Genomic DNA, 22,153 nt, shown 5'->3' with positions numbered 1-22,153 from the left:
CACTGGGGTAGTGGGCATGACTACTGTTTTTTCTAAAACAAGAGTCATGTGGTATGGATGGTTTTGCGTCAGGAAATGACGCTAGGCTGGTTAGAGTCATTTTTTTTTACTCTAACCTGCCTAACGTCATATTTTGGTGCAAAAACCCCCTTCTTCCATACCGCCAGCCCCACCAGACTTACGTTATGTTTTTTTTTACGATTAGCCTACCCTTTGCACCGGATTGCACCATTCCATAAATATGGTGCCCGGCTGGTGCACAGAAATGGTGCAAGCCGTGCTAAACCTTTTGGTGCAAAACTGCGTTAGTGCAGTTTTGCACCAAAAAGTATAAATCAGGGCCCAAGTGTAAGAGGAGGCCTCTTTGTGCATGGTTAGCCCCCCACTTTTTGCCTGATGTTGATGTGTTCTAAAAATTGGTAGTGCCCTGGGCCCCTGCTAAACAGGTTCCCTGGGCCAGAGCTCTTTCCCTAAATCTGTTGTGATGCTTGGCACAATTGGATACACTCTTAAATACCCCTATAGGTCCCTAGTAAATGGGTACCCCAGTACCCAGGGCAAGGAATATTAAGAGAAGACCCCTGAGGGCAGCCACACTGATTGTGCCACCCTCAAGGGCCCTGAACCCAGATGCACCCAGCAATGCCATTGCAGGCTGAGTGTACTGGGGCAAACCTAAAAAGACAAATTCGACATGGCACACTCTCTGTGCGCCCTGTCCACCCTGCACTGCATATATCATGGGTAAGTCACCCCTCTGGCAGGCCTTACAGTCCCAAGGCAGGGTGCACCATACTGTATGTGAGGGCATGATTGCATGAGCAGGATGACCCCACTGTGTCCTTGGTAAACCTGGGACGTGGTGAGTGAACCGAGCAGCCATTTTAAATACATGTACTAGGCACTGGTCAAACACGAGTTCCCCAGTTACATAATGGCCACTCTGAACCCTGGGTTGTTTGGTATCAAACAGCTCAGAATAATAAATCAAAACTGGTAACATTATTGGATTTAACCCTAAATGTACCCAGGGGTCGCCTTAGAGGTGCTCCCTGCAAAAGCTAACCCTAACTGGCAGAGTTGCTGACTGGTTCCAGCCAGCTGCCACTCCAGATGCCCAATATACAAACCATGGGAAGAGCCATGGCTCTCTGGTTTGTAAGATAATGCCCTTCCTGGGTGGAGGAGCTAACTCCCCCTCCCTCAGGAATAGGCACACCCTGGCGGTGACCTTCAAAGGGCTACAGCCCTTGAAACTCGAGCCCCCAGGCCTGCTGCTAGCAGCAGAAGGCTTCCCCCTTTGCAAACCCCACTCTGGGCAGGAGCAAAGGCAGGAAACCAGACAAAGGATAGGAGGAGTGGCCTCACTGAGCATGCACCACCCCTGAGGGCTTTCCTGCGAAGTGGACTCTCTATCTCAGTTTTCTCCATCTTGGAATGGAGGAAAACAGCCAATGACGTTTAGGGAAGTTACCTTTCTCACAGGAAGTGGTCACTGTAGTGGGTGCGGCCACCCAAGGGTAAGTGTCCCACTGGACACTACCAGGTTCCCCCTAAAAAGCCCACTAAATTCAGTATTTAGTGGGCTCCCCTAGACAAGGAAGTTGGATTTGAATGGATTCGAAAAGGATTCGAACAAGAAAGGAAGACCAGCACCAAAAGAAGACCACAGCAAGAGAACCGAGGACCGGCTGCACAAGAAAAGGCACCAAACCCTGCCTGCTGCACCCAGGCCCTGAAAACCGCTGCTGCGGAGGAGCTGGACACTGGACCAACCCCAAAAAACCCAGGGGACCTCCAAGCTTCAAGGACCACCCTAAATCTCCCTCCTGAGTGGAGGCACAGCTCAAGAAAAGTAAGAAACCTGCAAAGGACCAGCAAACCATCGAGGGTCACTTCAATGAGTCACCAATATCTCCGCGACCAGAAGTCACAGCCAGACCTGATGATACACTGACGACCGCCCAGAAGTGCCCCACAACTGTGCCAAGTTTGGTGCCACTGCCTTCCCTAGTGGCTGAGAAACAGCAATACCCTGGGTACTGTCAGCTGACATCGGACCAGACGAAAACTAGTTCCCCAAGAGCTGAAAAGGGGTCAGGAGGAAGCCCCAGTCAAGGGACTTCAGTAACACCCTGGACCTCCGACCAGAGTGCCTTTGTTGTCCTGTAAGCCACCCTCAAAGAGACTCACCTCGAGCTCCAGTGGACTCCATTGCACAAAGCATCCAAGACCTTCAAAATGCCCTGAACCTGGCTGCCCTGGGTCTTGCATCATGGGATCTGCTGTGTGCCCCTGGTCCCCAACCCTTTGCAGCCTCAACATCCCAAGAGGACCCCCAGGCACCAACTTTAAATCTGTAAACCAGCTCCTTTTCCAAGTGGCCCATCCAGGTGGCCCTGTGCCAACAACCTTTTCAACGCTGCTCCCGCCGGAACTGGGAGCTGCCCGAGGCTCTCCAGGTGGCATGAGGTGCCCAGCGACCACTACAACCACCCTGCAAAAGAAGAGACTGGTAATTCAAATGTGCCATTTTTAATGCATTTTTAAAAGTGACTGCCTCTTGATTCCTATGATGCGTAATTACGCACAGAAAGACTAAGGGCCATATTTATACTTTTTGACGCAAAACTGCGCCGGCGCAGTTTAGCGACAAAAATACTACCGCCGGCTAACGCCATTTTGGTGCGCCGTGCGGGCGTCATATTTATACTTTGACGCACGGCGGTGCAAACCACAGGTGGGAGTCATTATATTTGACGCACACCACAGCGTCAAGACGTAAAGAAAAACATCGTTAACGTGGAGGAAATGACTGTGGATCGATTTATGACCCTGCAAACTGGAGAGGAGGAGAGCCAAAATGGATCCTAGATGCCACTACAGACCCCAGGAAGATGACAGCAGACCAGGAACCAGCCAGGAGGACCCACACAAGAACCAGGACACTTTTAAGAAGAAAAGAAAATGTCGCTTTAGTGCAGAGGAAAAGGAAATTCTGGTTAAAGAGGTGATGGAACACCAGCACCAACTGTTTGTCACCTCAAAGTTGCCAATCAGTAGGAGAGAGGCTATATGGCAACAAATTGTTGACAAGATTAACAGTGTGGCTGAAGTACGCAGAACTGTCATCGAGTGCAAGAAACGCTGGCATGACTGCAAGCGCAGGACCAAGGAAAAGATGGCCAGGAACAGGAAGACAGCACTGCAGACTGGAGGGGGGAGTCCAGCACACTAGGAGGCCCAGGACCACATGGAGGAGATGGTCGCAGCCGTCATCCCTGAGGAGATCGTCACAGGGATTCAAGGACAGGACAGCGCAGACTACCAGGAGACAACGCACATGCAGGGTAAGTCGCATGGGGAATTAAAATGCAATAATGTCATCTACAACCAGGGGGGATACCGACCACAAAATGCATGGAAGTCATCTTATACATGGAGTGGCATGGGTAAAGGGGCACGGCAGGGGGGCAGGGGCCGTTCTGAGAAGACCTGGGGCACGCCATTACACAACACCAACAACAATCCCATGGGGGCATGCTGTCATGCCAACGATGGAGCAAAGGGAAAGCCACGCCAGGAGGGAAGGCCACAACGTCAAACTGACATCCCGGCACACGTCAGTACCATACCCCTATACATTAACTAGGCCGTCTTAACAACCTCCAGCCATACCGACAACTGGAATGTAACTGCGACAACAGTTGCCACTACCACCCCCGCTCTGTGTGCAGCTCAAGTAGCCAATGGCAGTAACCTCCCCATGGATCATACACACCTAAATTAGGGGGTGAGGATGACAACTTCAACAATCCCCAGAAACAAGACAAGGCCCCAGTACTCTCAAATGTCAATGCCCATAGTTGTTGCAGACATCAGCCAATGTAAACAACAATAGGAGCTACACAGCACTAAGGACACACCCATGCTGCATATGTCAGGGTCCATCCTGCGCCTGGGTAACAGTGCAACATCCCAAATGTCCTACTGCTCAGAAAACAGCATTGAGGGGGGACACATGTAACTGGTCACTGAAATACACCTGCACAGTCAGAGGAGGAAATCAGGGCAATCCAATGTAACACACTTTCCCCAACATCAGCAGTACACATTACCAATGTCACCATCTATATCAGATCATAACATTGCCATGCATAGGATATGCCACATGTCAAATACATATAAGTGGATGTGGCAGATCAGAGATTAAGGCAGGTCCAGATTGTTAAGTGTGCTGCCAGGGCCAACAGAACACCCACAGCCAGTGAAAGGTCTCACCATGAGAATGGATGTAGACGGAGGCTTGAGTAGGACAAGAAGGTGGCAATTCTCTATTTGGCCTAAACCAATACCTAGAGGCGATGATGCTGACAAGTCTAATAACTCAATAACATACATGTGACATGCAGGTGGGCCATAGGCTTGGAAGAATGATGCCCATCTGAAGGACTGGAGCAATTAACACAAAACAAGATCACAAAAGGAATTCATCAAAAGGCAGGCACGTCACATCAAAATTGCCACAACACAGACACACTAATTGTACCCTGTTGCATTGTAGAGGAAGACGGATCTCCTGCGGATATGCCTGTCCCAGATTTCCCCGATGACATGGATGACGAGCCGATAAACATTCCCCAGGAGACTATCCAAAAGGTCCTTGAAACCCTCCAGACCCCACCTTCAGTCACAAGGAGGAGCACAGAACAAGCAGCCATCGCAGAGGATCCACCTACCACCCCAATTGTAAGACCTGCCAGCTCCAATACAGCTGAGGACTCAGACGACACTGGCACCAGCTTTGAGAGAACTGTAGTTGGAGTACAGCGGGAGATGGCCAAGGAGGTGCGGGTGGGGATGCAAAATATGGCAGTCAGCCTTGAGGGGATGCGTTCGTGGATGATGTCATCTGCAGATCAGGCAGCAGCTATGCAAGCCCTAACATCTAACTTGCAGGAACTGCAGAAAACCCAGAAGGAAATCAGCACAGCTGTGATACAGTTGACCCAACACCTACAACAGCAATCCTGTCAACACGTGCACGAATGCAACATTGAACCCCTCAGGGCCAACCTGGCTGCCTACCATCATGATGTGGCTGCTATTCTTAAGAATCAGCAGGCCCTCCTTGCTGCAGTACTGCCCTTAAGACCTTCACAGGTAGCAGCGACCGGGATGTCTGACTCCACGTCTTCTAACACTGAGGTGTGTGTTGCCCCTTCACAACCAACAACAACAAGGACAGAGGAGGCAACACACACATCAGAGGAAGAAGACATGGAACAGATCACATTCACAAGGAAAATGACCCAGAAGTACTAGTCCCTGCCACATGGCCAACATTTACCAAGGTCCTGCGCTTTGTAACTTGCCAGTCTTGCAACAACTGTACTCAAGCACTGTTCTGCAAACCACTGTATATCTTGTCACCCAGCCCAGTGATTGTCTCTCTCCTACTCATTGGCAAATTCTGTCCCTCTGCACTGTCTGAAACAGCAACCCCAGCATGTCAAAAGCATTTTGGTAACCCCTTGTGTTGGATCACAATGTAAGATGTCACTATAATGGACTCACAATCATGGACAATGTACAGATAGCAATACAGCACTTTTCAATAAATAGCACTTACACAACAAATCTGTCTCTGGGTAATGTGACATATCAACTGTGCAGTAGATAACTGAAATGTGCCTACTATCAAATTACGTAGCTTGTCAATACAACTGTCCTGATATTATGTAGTCAGAGAAATCTGCACAGTGCCCATGATTGCATCATACTCTGCCCATCCTGAGGGACAAATCGGATGAAGTGAGAAACCATACACCATCATGCTGTGTTGGACAGATGAATGCTTCCTCAGGGGATAACTAAGTCATCAAATAGTGGCCACAAAATGTTGTCATCATGCAAATATAACACAAATAACATGGCACACTAATCTAAGCAAACACTACAAAAACTGCATAAATGAAGGTGTCTGAGTTTACATACAAATAGGTAATCATGCTGACCTGTGTCACAATTGATGTATGAGAGTCATGAAGACAAGAATACAAGAGTGCCAATGAGAACTCATCTTATAAGGGTGTCCTTGATCATCACACTGCAGTCAGACCTAAAACTGTTTCCCCAATACCAAGTCTGGAAGCACTGTTTGTGACTTTCAAAACACACTTATCAACAGAAACACATTGTCATCCATATTAACTGTGATTGGTGGTTGCAACGAAGGGTCGACACTTTGCAAGGTAGCTCTGGGCTAGCTGCCATTCGTACAGCTCAGTTGGGATTTGTTTGTAGCATAGGACACAAATGTGATAGTACAAAATGTATGTACACTGAATCCAAACCCACGATCAAGTATCATTCAACACAACCTATTAACGGTTAACCAAATATTTATGTGATGCTAATCACAATAGAGGAAACTGAGGGAAAAATCTTACCTACCCTAATCTACCCTGACTACTCATTACCCACAACTGTCCATAACTAACCTAAGCTACACTTACTTATCACATGCAAAGAAACGTTCTAAACATCTACCCCCCACCCCCCTTATGAGACGGGACACATGGAAGACAGCACATACTAACCTAAACACATACTATACTATCCTAAACAAATATATATATATATATATATTTTTTTTTAAATTATTTTTTTAATGTTTTTTTATTTTTTTTTATTTAAACACACAAGTACCCCAACATAGGCAAACACCCACCCACCCACACACTTAATAAGTAAAAATATAAAGAATCTGGACCGCCCACCACCCACCCACTAACACTAACTAAACTAACAGCCTATACTAACCTAACACTAAGCCCCCTAAGCCCACTAACTATAAGAACAAGGAAAGAGGAGGGAGGAGAGGGAATCATGTCCATCAAAAAATGTCTAGAGGTTGGCCCTCCGGAGGGTCCTTTTAATAGACTTAACACGCGGGTTAATGTGGCGCACATCCTGGCTCAGGTGGCTCAACTTGTGCAGCACATGGTCCATCTTACGGTCCATGTTGTGGAAGGCTGCAGGGTCAATAGATGGAGCTGTGGCAGTCTGGGTACCGGTGGAGGAGGTCTGTGTGTGTGTGGTGCCAGGCTTAGTGGGTTGTCCTGCACCAGTGTCAAGGCTGGGGCCTGGAAGTCCAGCAGATGTAGGACCAACAGTCCCAGCTGTGGGTGGGGCCACCTGGCTTGGATTGGTGGTTATGCTGGTGGTGGCTGTGGTGGGCAAAGTAGGGCCACCCTGTGGGAAGGCTCTCCATGCCCCGGAGGCCCGTTCATGGCGATATCGCAGGGCCATCCTCCTGAACCCTGACTCCATCAGCAGGATGTGCTGGTATCTCATGGCCCGGCGCTGGAATTTACAGACCTGGTCTGGAGTCATGTTTGCAGCTGTGAAGTCAAATGCAGATATTCTACATTAGTAACTGCATTGTGTGAAATGGCACAAGAAGTTAATCAGACAATACATCTACTGTACTTGTAACAGCTCATATCACAAGACAGATCATTGAATGTCCCTGAGGAAGTACATGGCAGGCCAGCCTACAAAGGTCACATCACACATAGCACACCCATAACCTACAAGATGGGTAACAACTTGCTTTGACTTGCAATCTGAGTTCTGCCAGTTATCAGCTAAGAATCATGCTGCATATCCTCCGCCAAGACCTGGGCTGCAAATGTCAGTGTATGGAAAGCAAAACTAAAGCCACATGGTCTGCAAGTTGTAACTGGACTTGCCAGTATAGTACCAAGGGCCATATTTATACTTTTTGACGCACAACTGCGCCAACGCAGTTGTGCATAAAAAAATGTAACGCAGACTAACGCCATTCCAAAGTGCCATGCGGGTGCCTTATTTATGGAATGACGTTAGCTGGCGGAGCTGACTGGTGTGCGTAAAAAAAAATGACCCACACCAGGCAGCGCCGGCGTAGGGGTAAGTGGAGCTTGGGCGTCAAAAAGTGGGGCAAGTCGGTCTGAGGCAAAAAATCTGCCTCAACCCGATTTGCGCCATTTTTTGACTCCCAACCCCCATTGAAATGACTCCTGTCTTAGGAAAGACAGGAGTCATGCCCCCTTGCCCAATGGCCATGCCCAGGGGACTTAAGTCCCCTGGGCATGGTCATTGGGCATAGTGGCATGTAGGGGGGCACAAATCAGGACCCCCATGCCACAAAACAATTAAAAAAAAAATCCTTACCTGCACTTACCTTAATGTCCCTGGGGTGGGTCCCTCCATCCTTGGGTGTCCTCCTGGGGTGGGCAAGGGTGGCAGGGGGTGTCCGTGGGGGTATGGGAGGGCACCTCTGGGCTCCTTCTGAGCCCACAGGTCCCTTAACGCCTGCCCTGAGCAGGCGTTAAAAAATGACGCAAACGCGGCTGGACGTCATTTTTTTTTACTCGTCCACTCCTGTGCGTCATTTTTGCACGGGAGTTTAAATAAGGCGCACAGGCCTGGGAGTCATTTTTTAGACGGGAACGCCTACCTTGCATATATCTAACGCAAGGTAGGTGTCCACGCTAAAAAATGACGCAAACTCCAAAAACTTTGGTGCTAGACGCGTCTAACGCCAAAGTATAAATATGGAGTTAGCTTTGCATTAAAAAAAACACGACGCAATTCCGGCGCAAACAGAGTATAAATATGCCCCCAAGTGCCAAACCTGAGTGTGTATACTAGGTTGCAACCAAACCTTCACTTATTCACATGTATGTGTAACATACTGGTAGCATCAGTACTAGGTACCCCATTCACAAACCCATGCCCGTGTTTGAGAGTGGGGGGGTGGATAAACAACTATCAATTTCCAACAACATGTACACCGAGGAGTGTATAGAAAACTCCACACTTGTTTGGCTCTACAGACACACCACAGGTAAGGTCTATCAACAATTAGGAGTCAGCAAACCCTAGAGCAATCATAGGGCCACACATGTCAGGAAATGCAGAACTTGGTACACAACATATACTTCCAGTAAGGCCTGACTTACATCAGACACAGAGTTGCAAGAACACCCATGATCATGAATTGCATGCACACCTAGGCCATTGCACTCAAGTTCCCCATACTTGTAGCATTACATGTGGAAGTACATGCTGCTAGGAGGTTCTACCTACTGTTTCATAATTACGTAGGTAAATAGGGAAGCAGATGTCTATTGGAAAGCAATTTGCTGTACCAATCTTGGAGAATGTGGGTATGACAGGCTGACCAAATCGGAGCTGACTTCCAGTGTGACTCTTGTTGATACAAGTGTCATCCACATGACTAACCCCTGTACTCACACTGGGGCCTACAGGAATGGCCTACAATCCCTACATCATAGCATTGGATACGCATTGGCCAACTCAAAACATGTGAGAAACTGAGGGGCATATTTATACTCCGTTTGCGCCGAATTTGCGTCGTTTTTTTCGACGCAAAACTAACTCCATATTTATACTTTGGCGTTAGACGCGTCTAGCGCCAAAGTTCATGGAGTTAGCGTCATTTTTTTGCGTGAACACCTTCCTTGCGTTAATGAGATGCAAGGTAGGCGTTCCCGTCTTAAAAAATGACTCCCAGGCATGTGCGTGGTGTTTATACTACCGGGCAAAAATCCCGCCCGGGAGTGGGCGGGGCAAAAAACCCTGCATTTGCGCCTCTTTTTAACGCCTGGGTTACGGCAGGCGTTAAGGGACCTGTGGGCTCAGAATGAGCCCAGAGGTGCCCTCCTCTGCCCCCAGGGACACCCCCTGCCACCCTTGCCCACCCCAGGAGGACACCCAAGGATGGAGGGACCCATCCCAGGGAAGAAAAGGTAAGTTGTGGTAAGTATTTTTTTTTTTTTTTTTTTGTGGCATAGGGGGGCCTGATTTGTGCCCCCCTACATGCCACTATGCCCAATGACCATGCCCAGGGGACAGAAGTCACCTGGGCATGGCCATTGGGCAAGGGGGCATGACTCCTGTCTTTGCTAAGACAGGAGTCATGTTAATGGCGTCTGGGCGCCCAAAAAAAATGGCGCAAATCGGGTTAAGACGATTTTTTTGCCTCAGCCTGACTTGCCCCATTTTGGGACGCCCAAATGCCATTTTTCCCTACGCCGGCGCTGCCTGGTGTACGTCGTTTTTTTTCACGCACACCTGGCAGCGACGGTCGGCTAACGCCGGCTAACGCCATTCAATAAATACTGCGCCCGCATGGCGCTTCAGAATGGCGTTAGCCGGCGCTAATTTTTTTGCCGCAAAACTGCGTTAGCGCAGTTTTGCGTCAAAAAGTATAAATATGGGCCTGAATTCCCACTCATGGAACAAGAGAAAAGCTTGCCCAGCGCATCACACCTTGCTATGCGTTCAACACACACGAGTCCATAACCAGCAAATACAACACATAAGAGACATATCAACACTTACTGGAGTGGTCGGGGTCCTCAAATGCCACCTCTCCCACAGTGTAGGGTGCCGGTCCACCTGTATGGAAGGAAGAAATGTATTCAAAATCTGTGCACAGCACAACCATTTCATAAACATATACAATATGTAGGCTGAATAAGGAAATGGCAGCCATTCAGACATGATAGTACTGCATCTAATATATCACGGCCAACTTGTACATAGCATGGGTCTCCTGTGACAGTTACACACATATCTGCACACATACATAGGCCCTAACTATCATGTGGTTGCAAACATGCCCCGTAATTGGTGAGCAGAAAACATTATTGTAGGAAAGTACCATCTTGCCTGGCATGTTACCCCCATTTTTCACTGTATATATGTTGTTTTAGTTGTATGTGTCACTGGGACCCTGCCAGCCAGGGCCCCAGTGCTCATAAGTGTGCCTGAATGTGTTACCTCTGTAATGACTAACTGTCTCACTGAGGCTCTGCTATCCAGAACCTCAGTGGTTATGCTCTCTCATTTCTTTCAAATTGTCACTAACAGGCTAGTGACCAATTTTACCAATTTACATTGGCTTACTGGAACACCCTTATAATTCCCTAGTATATGGTACTGAGGTACCCAGGGTATTGGGGTTCCAGGAGATCCCTATGGGCTGCAGCATTTCTTTTGCCACCCATAGGGAGCTCTGACAATTCTTACACAGGCCTGCCACTGCAGCCTGAGTGAAATAACGTCCACGTTATTTCACAGCCATTTACCACTGCACTTAAGTAACTTATAAGTCACCTATATGTCTAACCTTTACCTGGTAAAGGTTAGGTGCAAAGTTACTTAGTGTGAGGGCCCCCTGGCACTAGCCAAGGTGCCCCCACATTGTTCAGGGCAAATTCCCCGGACTTCGTGAGTGCGGGGACACCATTACCCGCGTGCACTACACATAGGTCACTACCTATGTGTAGCTTCACAATGGTAACTCCGAATATGGCCATGTAACATGTCTATGATCATGGAATTGCCCCCTCTATGCCATCCTGGCATAGTTGGCACAATCCCATGATCCCAGTGGTCTGTAGCACAGACCCTGGTACTGCCAAACTGCCGTTTCAGGGGTTTCACTGCAGCTGCTGCTGCTGACAACCCCTCAGACAGGTTTCTGCCCTCCTGGGGTCCAGCCAGGCCTGGCCCAGGATGGCAGAACAAAGGACTTCCTCTGAGAGAGTGAAGGCAGGGGAGGAGTAGCCTCCCCCAGCCTCTGGAAATGCTTTTATGGGCACAGATGGTGCCAATTTCTCCATAAGCCAGTCTACACCGGTTCAGGGACCCCTTAGCCCTGCTCTGGCGCGAAACTGGACAAAGGAAAGGGGAGTGACCACTCCCCTGACCTGCACCTCCCCTGGGAGGTGTCCAGAGCTCCTCCAGTGTGCTCCAGACCTCTGCCATCTTGGAAACAGAGGTGCTGCTGGCACACTGGACTGCTCTGAGTGGCCAGTGCCACCAGGTGACGTCAGAGACTCCTTCTGATAGGCTCCTTCAGGTGTTGCTAGCCTATTCTCTCTCCTAAGTAGCCAAACCCTCTTTTATGGCTATTTAGGGTCTCTGTCTCTGGGGATTCCTTAGATAACGAATGCAAGAGCTCATCAGAGTTCCTCTGCATCTCTCTCTTCACCTTCTGCCAAGGAATCGACTGCTGACCACGCTGGAAGCCTGCAAAACTGCAACAAAGTAGCAAAGACGACTACTGCAACTCTGTAACGCTGATCCTGCCGCCTTCTCGACTGTTTTCCTGGTGGTCCATGCTGTGGGGGTAGTCTGCCTCCTCTCTGCACTAGAAGCTCCGAAGAAATCTCCCGTGGGTCGATGGAATCTTCCCCCTGCTACCGCAGGCACCAAAGAACTGCATCACCGGTCCCCTGGGTCTCCTCTCAGCACGATGAGCGAGGTCCCTTGAATCCAGCAACTGTGTCCAAGTGACTCCCACAGTCCAGTGACTCTTCAGCCCAAGTTTGGTGGAGGTAAGTCCTTGCCTCCCCACGCCAGACTGCATTGCTGGGAACCGCGACTTTTGCAGCTACTTCGGCCTCTGTGCACTTCCGGCAGAAATCCTTTGTGCACAGCCAAGCCTGGGTCCACAGCATTCTAACCTGCATTGTACGACTTTCTAAGTTGGTCTCCGGCGACGTGGGACTCCTTTGTGTAACTTTGGGTGAGCACCATTTCACTCTTCTTCGAAGTGCCTGCTCCAGCACTTCTGCGGGTACTGCCTGCTTCTGAGAGGGCTCCTTGTCTTGCTCGACGCCCCCTCTGTCCCCAGACGCAATTGGCGACATCCTGGTCCCTCCTGGGCCACAGCAGCATCCAAAAATGCTAACCACACGACTTGCAGCTAGCAAGGCTTGTTGGCGGTCTTTCGGCGGGAAAACACTTCTGCACGACTCTCCACAGCGTGGGGGATCCATCCTCCAAAAGGAATGTCTCTAGCCCTTGTCGTTCCTGCAGAATCCTCAGCTTCTACTGTCCAGTAGCAGCTTCTTTGCACCCACAGCTGGCATTTCCTGGGCATCTGCCCATCTCCGACTTGCTTGTGACTTTTGGACTTGGTCCCCTTGTTCCACAGGTACCCTCGACTGGAAATCCATCGTTGTTGCATTGCTGGTTTGTGTCTTTCCTGCAGAATTCCCCTATCACGACTTCTATGTCCTTTGGGGAACTTTAGTGCACTTTGCACTCACTTTTCAGGGTCTTGGGGTGGGCTATTTTTCTAACTCTTACTATTTTCTAATAGTCCCAGCGACCCTCTACAAGGTCACATAGGTTTGGGGTCCATTTTTGGTTCGCATTCCAGTTTTGGAGTATATGGTTTGTGTTGCCCCTATCCCTATGTGTCCCCATTGCATCCTATTGAACCTATACATTGTTTGCACTGTTTTCTAAGACTATACTGCATATTTTTGGTATTGTGTACATATATCTTGTGCATATTTGCTATCCTCATACTGAGGGTACACTCTGAGATACTTTGGCATATTGTCATAAAAATAAAGTACCTTTATTTTTAGTATATCTGTGTATTGTGTTTTCTTATGATATTGTGCAAGTGACACTAGTGGTACTGTAGGAGCTTCACTCGTCTCCTAGTTCAGCCTAAGCTGCTCTGCTAAGCTACCATTATCTATCAGCCTATGCTGCTAGACACCCTATACACTAATAAGGGATAACTGGGCCTGGTGCAAGGTGCAAGTACCCCTTGGTACTCACTACAAGCCAGTCCAGCCTCCTACATTGGTTGTGCAGCGGTGGGATAAGTGCTTTGAGACTACTTACCACTCTTGTCATTGTACCTTTCATAAGAGAAAAATATACAAAACAAGTTCAGTGTGTGTACACATAACTAAAAAGTTTTGCATTTCCTCTTTTCACTCTTTTCTAAGTGCTGAAAAGTACTTCTGAACTTGCTAAAAAGTTCTAAAAAGTTTTTAAAGTTTTTTTTCTGTCTTTCTAAAAGTTCTGAAAAACTTTTTCTTCACTTTTTCTATCACTTAAACTCTTTCTAAAATGTCTGGCACAGGCCAAAATGTTGATCTGTCCAAACTTGCATATGACCACCTTAGCTGGAAAGGAGCAAGGAGTCTCTGTATAGAAAGAGGTTTGAGTGTAGGGAAGAATCCTTCCTTGGAATTGTTACTTAACATGCTTAGAGAACAGGATAAGGCCAAAAGGGCCCCATCTGTTGAAAAAGTAGCTAATGGTTCCCAATCTGATCCAGGGGCTCCCCTAGGAAAAGATTCAGGAAAGAAACTTCCTAGCCTGCCCATTACTAGACAGTCTAGCATAGTTGGTACTGATGTGGAGTCACACCATACAGATGGTGGTGTCTCACATCATAGCAAGAGTATTCCTTCTCACCACAGTAGAAGTGATGTTTCTGTTAACCAAGCTGTTAGGGTGCCTTCTGTAAGGGACAGGTCTCCTTCTGTCCATTCTCACCACACTTCTGTTTCAAGGCATGTCCCTCCCACCCACCCTGATGACAGAATGTTAGAAAGGGAGCTCTGAGAGTGGAACAAACCAGACTGAAGCTCAAGAAGCAACAGCTGGATTTGGATAGACAGACCTCAGAAGTAGAGAAGGAGAAACAGAAACTGGGTTTTGAAACCCATGGTGGCAGCAGCAGTATTCCCCATAGTCATCCTGCAAAAAAGCATGATTCCAGGAATCTGCACAAGATAGTTCCCCCTTATAAGGAGGGGGATGACATTAACAAGTGGTTTGCTGCACTTGAGAGGGCCTGTGCTGTACAGGATGTCCCTCAAAGGCAGTGGGCTGCTATCCTATGGCTATCATTTAGTGGAAAAGGTAGGGATAGGCTCCTTACTGTGAAAGAAAATGAAGCCAATGATTACAAAGTTCTGAAGAATGCACTCCTGGATGGTTATGGCTTTACCACTGAACAATACAGGATAAAGTTCAGAGAGACCAAAAAGGAGTCTTCACAAGACTGGGTTGATTTCATTGACCATTCAGTGAAGGCCTTGGAGGGGTGGTTACATGGCAGTAAAGTTACTTATTTTGAAAGCCTGTATAACTTGATCCTGAGAGAGCATATTCTTAATAATTGTGTGTCTGATTTGTTGCACCAGTACTTGGTGGACTCTGATCTGACCTCTCCCCAAGAATTGGGAAAGAAGGCAGACAAATGGGTCAGAACAAGGGTGAACAGAAAAGTTCATACAGGGGGTGACAAAGATGGCAATAAGAAGAAGGATGGTAATTCTTCTGACAAGGGTGGGGACAAATCTAAAAATGAGTCTTCATCAGGCCCACAAAAACACTCTGGTGGGGGTGGTGGGTCCAAATCCTCTTCAAATCAAAACAAAGAAAAGAAACCATGGTGCTATTTATGTAAAATAAAAGGCCATTGGACAACAGATCCCAGTTGTCCAAAGAAAAGCACCAAGCCTCCTACCACTACAACCCCTACTGCTACACCTAGTGTCCCTACTAATAGCAGTGGTGGTGGGAGCAAACCTACTAATAGCCAATCTAAGGGAGTAGCTGGGCTCACCTTTGGTAACTTAGTTGGGGTTGGTCTGATTAGGGATACCACAGAGGCTGTGTTAGTCTCTGAGGGGGCTATTGATTTAGCCACCTTGGTTGCTTGTCCCCTTAACATGGATAAGTACAAGCAACTACCCCTAATAAATGGTGTTGAGGTTCAGGCCTACAGGGACACAGGTGCCAGTGTCACAATGGTGATAGAGAAACTGGTCCACCCTGAACAACACCTACTTGGTCACCAGTACCAAGTAACCGATGCTCACAACAACACACTTAGCCACCCCATGGCTGTTGTAAATCTCAACTGGGGGGGGGGGGGGTTTACTGGTCCAAAGAAAGTTGTGGTAGCCTCAGATTTACCTGTAGACTGTCTACTAGGAAATGATTTGGAGACATCAGCTTGGTCAGATGTGGAGTTGGAGGCCCATGCAGCAATGCTGGGCATCCGAGGGCATATTTTTGCTTTAACCAGGGCTCAGGCCAAAAAGCAAAAAGGACAGGGAAACTTGGATCCTGGAACAATGGACCAAGTGCTCCCTAAAGCTAGGGCTAGTAGAAGTAAAGCACTACCTACTATCCCTCCCTCTACAGTGGATTCTACTTCTGAGGAAGAAGAATTTCCACCCTGTGCAGAACCTACACCAGAGGAGCTGGAAGCAGACACTGCTGAGCTTTTGGGTGAAGGGGGGCCTGCCAGGGAGGAGCTGAGTGTGGCACAGCAAACCTGTCCCACACTAGAGGGTCTAAGACAGCAAGCTGTCAAACAGGCTAATGGGGATGTCAGTGACTCTCACAGAGTTTACTGGGAGGACAACCTCTTGTACACTGAGGCAAGGGATCCTAAACCTGGAGCTGCCAGGAGATTAGTGATTCCTCAGGAGTACAGAAAGTTTCTCCTAACTCTTGCTCACGACATTCCCCTGGCTGGACATTTGGGGCAAATAAAAACTTGGGACAGGCTTGTTCCCTTGTTTCATTGGCCTAGAATGTCTGAGGACACTAAGGAATTTTGTAAGTCCTGTGAAACCTGTCAAGCCAGTGGCAAGACAGGTGGCACACCAAAGGCACCCCTTATTCCACTGCCTGTGGTTGGGGTTCCCTTTGAAAGGGTAGGGGTTGACATAGTTGGCCCCCTTGACCCTCCTACTGCTTCAGGCAATAGGTTTATCTTGGTGGTAGTGGACCATGCCACCAGATATCCTGAAGCAATCCCTCTAAGGACCACCACAGCTCCTGCAGTGGCAAAGGCCCTCCTGGGAATCTTTTCCAGGGTGGGCTTCCCAAAAGAGGTAGTTTCAGACAGAGGAAGCAATTTCATGTTTGCTTACTTGAAGGCCATGTGGAAGGAGTGTGGGGTGACATACAAGTTCACCACACCCTATCATCCACAAACAAATGGACTGGTAGAGAGATTTAACAAAACTCTCAAAGGCATGATTATGGGACTCCCTGAAAAACTCCGCACTAGATGGGATATCCTTTTACCATGCCTCCTTTTTGACTACAGGGAGGTACCCCAGAAAGGAGTGGGCTTCAGCCCCTTTGAACTCCTCTTTGGACACCCTGTTAGGGGTCCACTAACACTTGTCAAGGAGGGTTGGGAACAACCTTTAAAAGCTCTAAAGCACGATATTGTGAACTATGTACTTGGCCTCAGATCAAGGATGGCTGAGTACATGAAAAAGGCCAGTAAAAACCTTCAGGCCAGCCAAGAGCTCCAGAAGCAATGGCATGACCAGAAGGCTGTTTTGGTTCAGTACCAACCAGGGCAGAAAGTGTGGGTCTTGGAGCCTGTGGCCCCAAGAGCACTCCAAGATAAATGGAGTGGACCCCACACAATTGTTGAGAAAAAGGGTGAAGTCACCTATTTAGTTGACTTAGGCACTGCCAGGAGTCCCCTTAGGGTGCTCCATGTCAATCGCCTGAAAACCTACTATGACAGGGCTGTTCTCACCCTGCTCATGGCAACTGATGAGGGACAGGAAGAAGACAGTGATCCTCTTCCTGATCTCTTCTCTTCCGCAGAACAAGATGCTCTGGTGGAAGGGGTAGTTTTGGCTGATTGTCTTACTGCTGAGCAGAAAGACCATTGCATAAATCGCCTGGGTCAGTTTTCTGAACTCTTCTCTACTGTGCCAGGTACCACTTCTTGGTGTGAGCACACTATAGATACTGGAGACAGCTTGCCTGTCAAAAGTAAGATCTATAGGCAGCCTGACCATGTCAGAGACTGCATAAAGCAAGAGGTGCAGAAAATGTTAGAGCTAGGAGTGGTTGAGCACTCTGAAAGTCCATGGGCTTCTCCTGTGGTACTTGTACCAAAACCCCATTCCAAAGATGTAAAGAAGGAAATGCGGTTTTGTGTAGACTACAGAGGTCTCAACCAGGTAACCAAAACTGATGCTCACCCTATACCCAGGGCAGATGAGCTCATAGATACCCTGGCATCTGCCAAGTATCTAAGCACTTTTGATTTGACTGCAGGGTATTGGCAGATCAAATTATCAGAAGATGCTAAACCTAAAACTGCATTTTCAACCATTGGAGGCCATTACCAGTTCACAGTAATGCCTTTTGGATTGAAAAATGCACCTGCCACTTTTCAGAGGTTGGTGAACACAGTCCTGCAAGGGCTGGAAGCTTTCAGTGCAGCATATTTGGACGATATAGCTGTCTTTAGCTCCAGCTGGGATGATCACCTGGTCCACCTATGGAAAGTTTTGGAGGCCCTGCAAAAGGCAGGCCTCACTATCAAGGCTTCAAAGTGCCAGATAGGGCAGGGCAAGGTGGTTTATCTGGGACACCTTGTTGGTGGGGAACAGATTGCACCACTACAGGGGAAAATCCAAACAATTATTGATTGGGTTCCCCCTACTACTCAGACTCAGGTGAGAGCCTTCCTAGGCCTCACTGGGTATTACAGGAGGTTCATTAAGAACTATGGCTCCATTGCAGCCCCTCTTAATGACCTCACATCCAAGAAAATGCCTAAAAAGGTATTATGGACAGCAAACTGTCAGAAAGCTTTTGAGGAGCTGAAGCAGGCCATGTGCTCTGCACCTGTCCTGAAAAGCCCTTGTTACTCTAAAAAATTCTATGTCCAGACTGATGCATCTGAATTAGGAGTAGGGGCAGTCCTATCACAACTTAATTCTGAGGGCCAGGATCGACCTGTTGCTTTTATTAGTAGGAGGTTGACCCCTAGAGAAAAGCGTTGGTCTGCCATTGAGAGGGAGGCCTTTGCTGTGGTCTGGGCACTGAAGAAGTTGAGGCCATACCTGTTTGGCACTCACTTCATTGTTCAGACAGACCACAAACCTCTACTTTGGCTAAAACAAATGAAAGGTGAAAATCCTAAATTGTTGAGGTGGTCCATATCCCTACAGGGAATGGACTATACAGTGGAACATAGACCTGGGAGTAGCCACTCCAATGCAGATGGACTCTCCAGATATTTCCACTTAGACAATGAAGACCCATCAGGGAATGACTAGTCTTATTGTCCTTCGTTTGGGGGGGGTTGTGTAGGAAAGTACCATCTTGCCTGGCAAGTTACCCCCATTTTTCACTGTATATATGTTGTTTTAGTTGTATGTGTCACTGGGACCCTGCCAGCCAGGGCCCCAGTGCTCATAAGTGTGCCTGAATGTGTTACCTGTGTAATGACTAACTGTCTCACTGAGGCTCTGCTATCCAGAACCTCAGTGGTTATGCTCTCTCATTTCTTTCAAATTGTCACTAACAGGCTAGTGACCAATTTTACCAATTTACATTGGCTTACTGGAACGCCCTTATAATTCCCTAGTATATGGTACTGAGGTACCCAGGGTATTGGGGTTCCAGGAGATCCCTATGGGCTGCAGCATTTCTTTTGCCACCCATAGGGAGCTCTGACAATTCTTACACAGGCCTGCCACTGCAGCCTGAGTGAAATAACGTCCACGTTATTTCACAGCCATTTACCACTGCACTTAAGTAACTTATAAGTCACCTATATGTCTAACCTTTACCTGGTAAAGGTTAGGTGCAAAGTTACTTAGTGTGAGGGCACCCTGGCACTAGCCAAGGTGCCCCCACATTGTTCAGGGCAAATTCCCTGGACTTCGTGAGTGCGGGGACACCATTACCCGCGTGCACTACACATAGGTCACTACCTATGTGTAGCTTCACAATGGTAACTCCGAATATGGCCATGTAACATGTCTATGATCATGGAATTGCCCCCTCTATGCCATCCTGGCATAGTTGGCACAATCCCATGATCCCAGTGGTCTGTAGCAGAGACCCTGGTACTGCCAAACTGCCTTTCCTGGGGTTTCACTGCAGCTGCTGCTGCTGACAACCCCTCAGACAGGTTTCTGCCCTCCTGGGGTCCAGCCAGGCCTGGCCCAGGGTGGCAGAACAAAGGACTTCCTCTGAGAGAGGGTGTTACACCCCCTCCCTTTGGAAAATGGTGTGAAGGCAGGGGAGGAGTAGCCTCCCCCAGCCTCTGGAAATGCTTTCATGGGCACAGATGGTGCCCATTTCTGCATAAGCCAGTCTACACCGGTTCAGGGACCCCTTACCCTGCTCTGGCGCGAAACTGGACAAAGGAAAGGGGAGTGACCACTCCCCTGACCTGCACCTCCCCTGGGAGGTGTCCAGAGCTCCTCCAGTGTGCTCCAGACCTCTGCCATCTTGGAAACAGAGGTGCTGCTGGCACACTGGACTGCTCTGAGTGGCCAGTGCCACCAGGTGACGTCAGAGACTCCTTCTGATAGGCTCCTTCAGGTGTTGCTAGCCTATCCTCTCTCCTAAGTAGCCAAACCCTCTTTTCTGGCTATTTAGGGTCTCTGTCTCTGAGGATTCCTTAGATAACGAATGCAAGAGCTCATCAGAGTTCCTCTGCATCTCTCTCTTCACTTTCTGCTAAGGAATCAACTGCTGACCGCGCTGGAAGCCTGCAAAACTGCAACAAAGTAGCAAAGACGACTACTGCAACTCTGTAACGCTGATCCTGCCGCCTTCTCGACTGTTTTCCTGGTGGTGCATGCTGTGGGGGTAGTCTGCCTCCTCTCTGCACTAGAAGCTCCGAAGAAATCTCCCGTGGGTCGACGGAATCTTCCCCCTGCTACCGCAGGCACCAAAGAACTGCATCACCGGTCCCCTGGGTCTCCTCTCAGCACAACGAGCGAGGTCTCTTGAATCCAGCAACTCTATCCAAGTGACTCCCACAGTCCAGTGACTCTTCAGTCCAAGTTTGGTGGAGGTAAGTCCTTGCCTCCCCACGCCAGACTGCATTGCTGGGAACCGCAACTTTTGCAGCTACTCCGGCCTCTGTGCACTTCCGGCGGAAATCCTTTGTGCACAGCCAAGCCTGGGTCCACGGCACTCTAACCTGCATTGTACGACTTTCTAAGTTGGTCTCCGGCGACGTGGGACTCCTTTGTGCAACTTCGGGTGAGCACAGTTTCACTCTTCTTCGAAGTGCCTGTTCCGGCACTTCTGCGGGTGCTGCCTGCTTCTGAGAGGGCTCCTTGTCTTGCTCGGTACCCCCTCTGTCCCCAGACGCAATTGGCGACATCCTGGTCCCTCCTGGGCCACAGCAGCATCCAAAAAACGCTAACCGCATGAATTGCAGCTAGCAAGGCTTGTTGGCGGACTTTCGGCGGGAAAACACTTCTGCACAACTCTCCACAGCGTGCGGGATTCATCCTCCAAAAGGGAAGTGTCTAGCCCATGTCGTTCCTGCAGAATCCTCAGCTTCTACTGTCCAGTAGCAGCTTCTTTGCACCCACAGCTGGCATTTCCTGGGCATCTGCCCATCTCCGACTTGCTTGTGACTTTTGGACTTGGTCCCCTTGTTCCACAGGTACCCTCAACTGGAAATCCATCGTTGTTGCATTGCTGGTTTGTGTCTTTCCTGCAGAATTCCCCTATCACGACTTCTATGTCCTTTGGGGAACTTTAGTGCACTTTGCACTCACTTTTCAGGGTCTTGGGGTGGGCTATTTTTCTAACCCTTACTATTTTCTAATAGTCCCAGCGACCCTCTACAAGGTCACATAGGTTTGGGGTTCATTTGTGGTTCGCATTCCACTTTTGGAGTATATGGTTTGTGTTGCCCCTATCCCTATGTGTCCAAATTGCATCCTATTGTAACTATACATTGTTTGCACTGCTTTCTAAGACTATACTGCATATTTTTGGTATTGTGTACATATATCTTGTGTATATTTGCTATCCTCATATTGAGGGTACACTCTGAGATACTTTCGCATATTGTCATAAAAATAAAGTACCTTTATTTTTAGTATATCTGTGTATTGTGTTTTCTTATGATATTGTGCAAGTGACACTAGTGGTACTGTAGGAACTTCACTCGTCTCCTAGTTCAGCCTAAGCTGCTCTGCTAAGCTACCATTATCTATTAGCCTATGCTGCTAGACACCCTATACACTAATAAGGGATAACTGGGCCTGGTGCAAGGTGCAAGTACCCCTTGGTACTCACTACAAGCCAGTCCAGCCTCCTACAATTATGGAGTGTAATCGTCTCATCATGTGCATCCAAGAGAGACATCCAAATCCTGGTTACTTGAGGACTGCATTACCAGTTAAACATGCCTTGTGGCCATGACACATTAATGACACATAGGTACAATGTACAGAGGAAGGGGCAGGGACTTTTCTAAGCCCCCCTGTTGTTACTT

At 48.4% G+C, this 22,153-nt stretch overlaps 1 long non-coding RNA gene across 1 annotated transcript in view; it reads right to left on the bottom strand.

Annotated features, from left to right (window-relative positions):
* Positions 1–7,383: 7,383 nt before the first annotated feature.
* The window catches only part of LOC138288420 (uncharacterized), an 89,104-nt gene continuing 74,334 nt past the window's right edge, over positions 7,384–22,153 (bottom strand). Inside the window, exons 2-3 of the long non-coding RNA XR_011202392.1 lie at positions 10,417–10,473; positions 7,384–7,406 (exon numbers count right to left, since the gene is read on the bottom strand). This is a non-coding gene — a long non-coding RNA (uncharacterized lncRNA). The remainder of the gene's footprint in view (positions 7,407–10,416; positions 10,474–22,153) is intronic.

The sequence above is a fragment of the Pleurodeles waltl genome, chromosome 4_1 (assembly GCF_031143425.1).
Source record: "Pleurodeles waltl isolate 20211129_DDA chromosome 4_1, aPleWal1.hap1.20221129, whole genome shotgun sequence".
NCBI classification, from domain to species: domain Eukaryota; kingdom Metazoa; phylum Chordata; class Amphibia; order Caudata; family Salamandridae; genus Pleurodeles; species Pleurodeles waltl.
The sequence above is the reverse complement of the archived record's forward strand: the minus strand, read 5'-3'. Positions and strand labels throughout refer to the sequence as shown.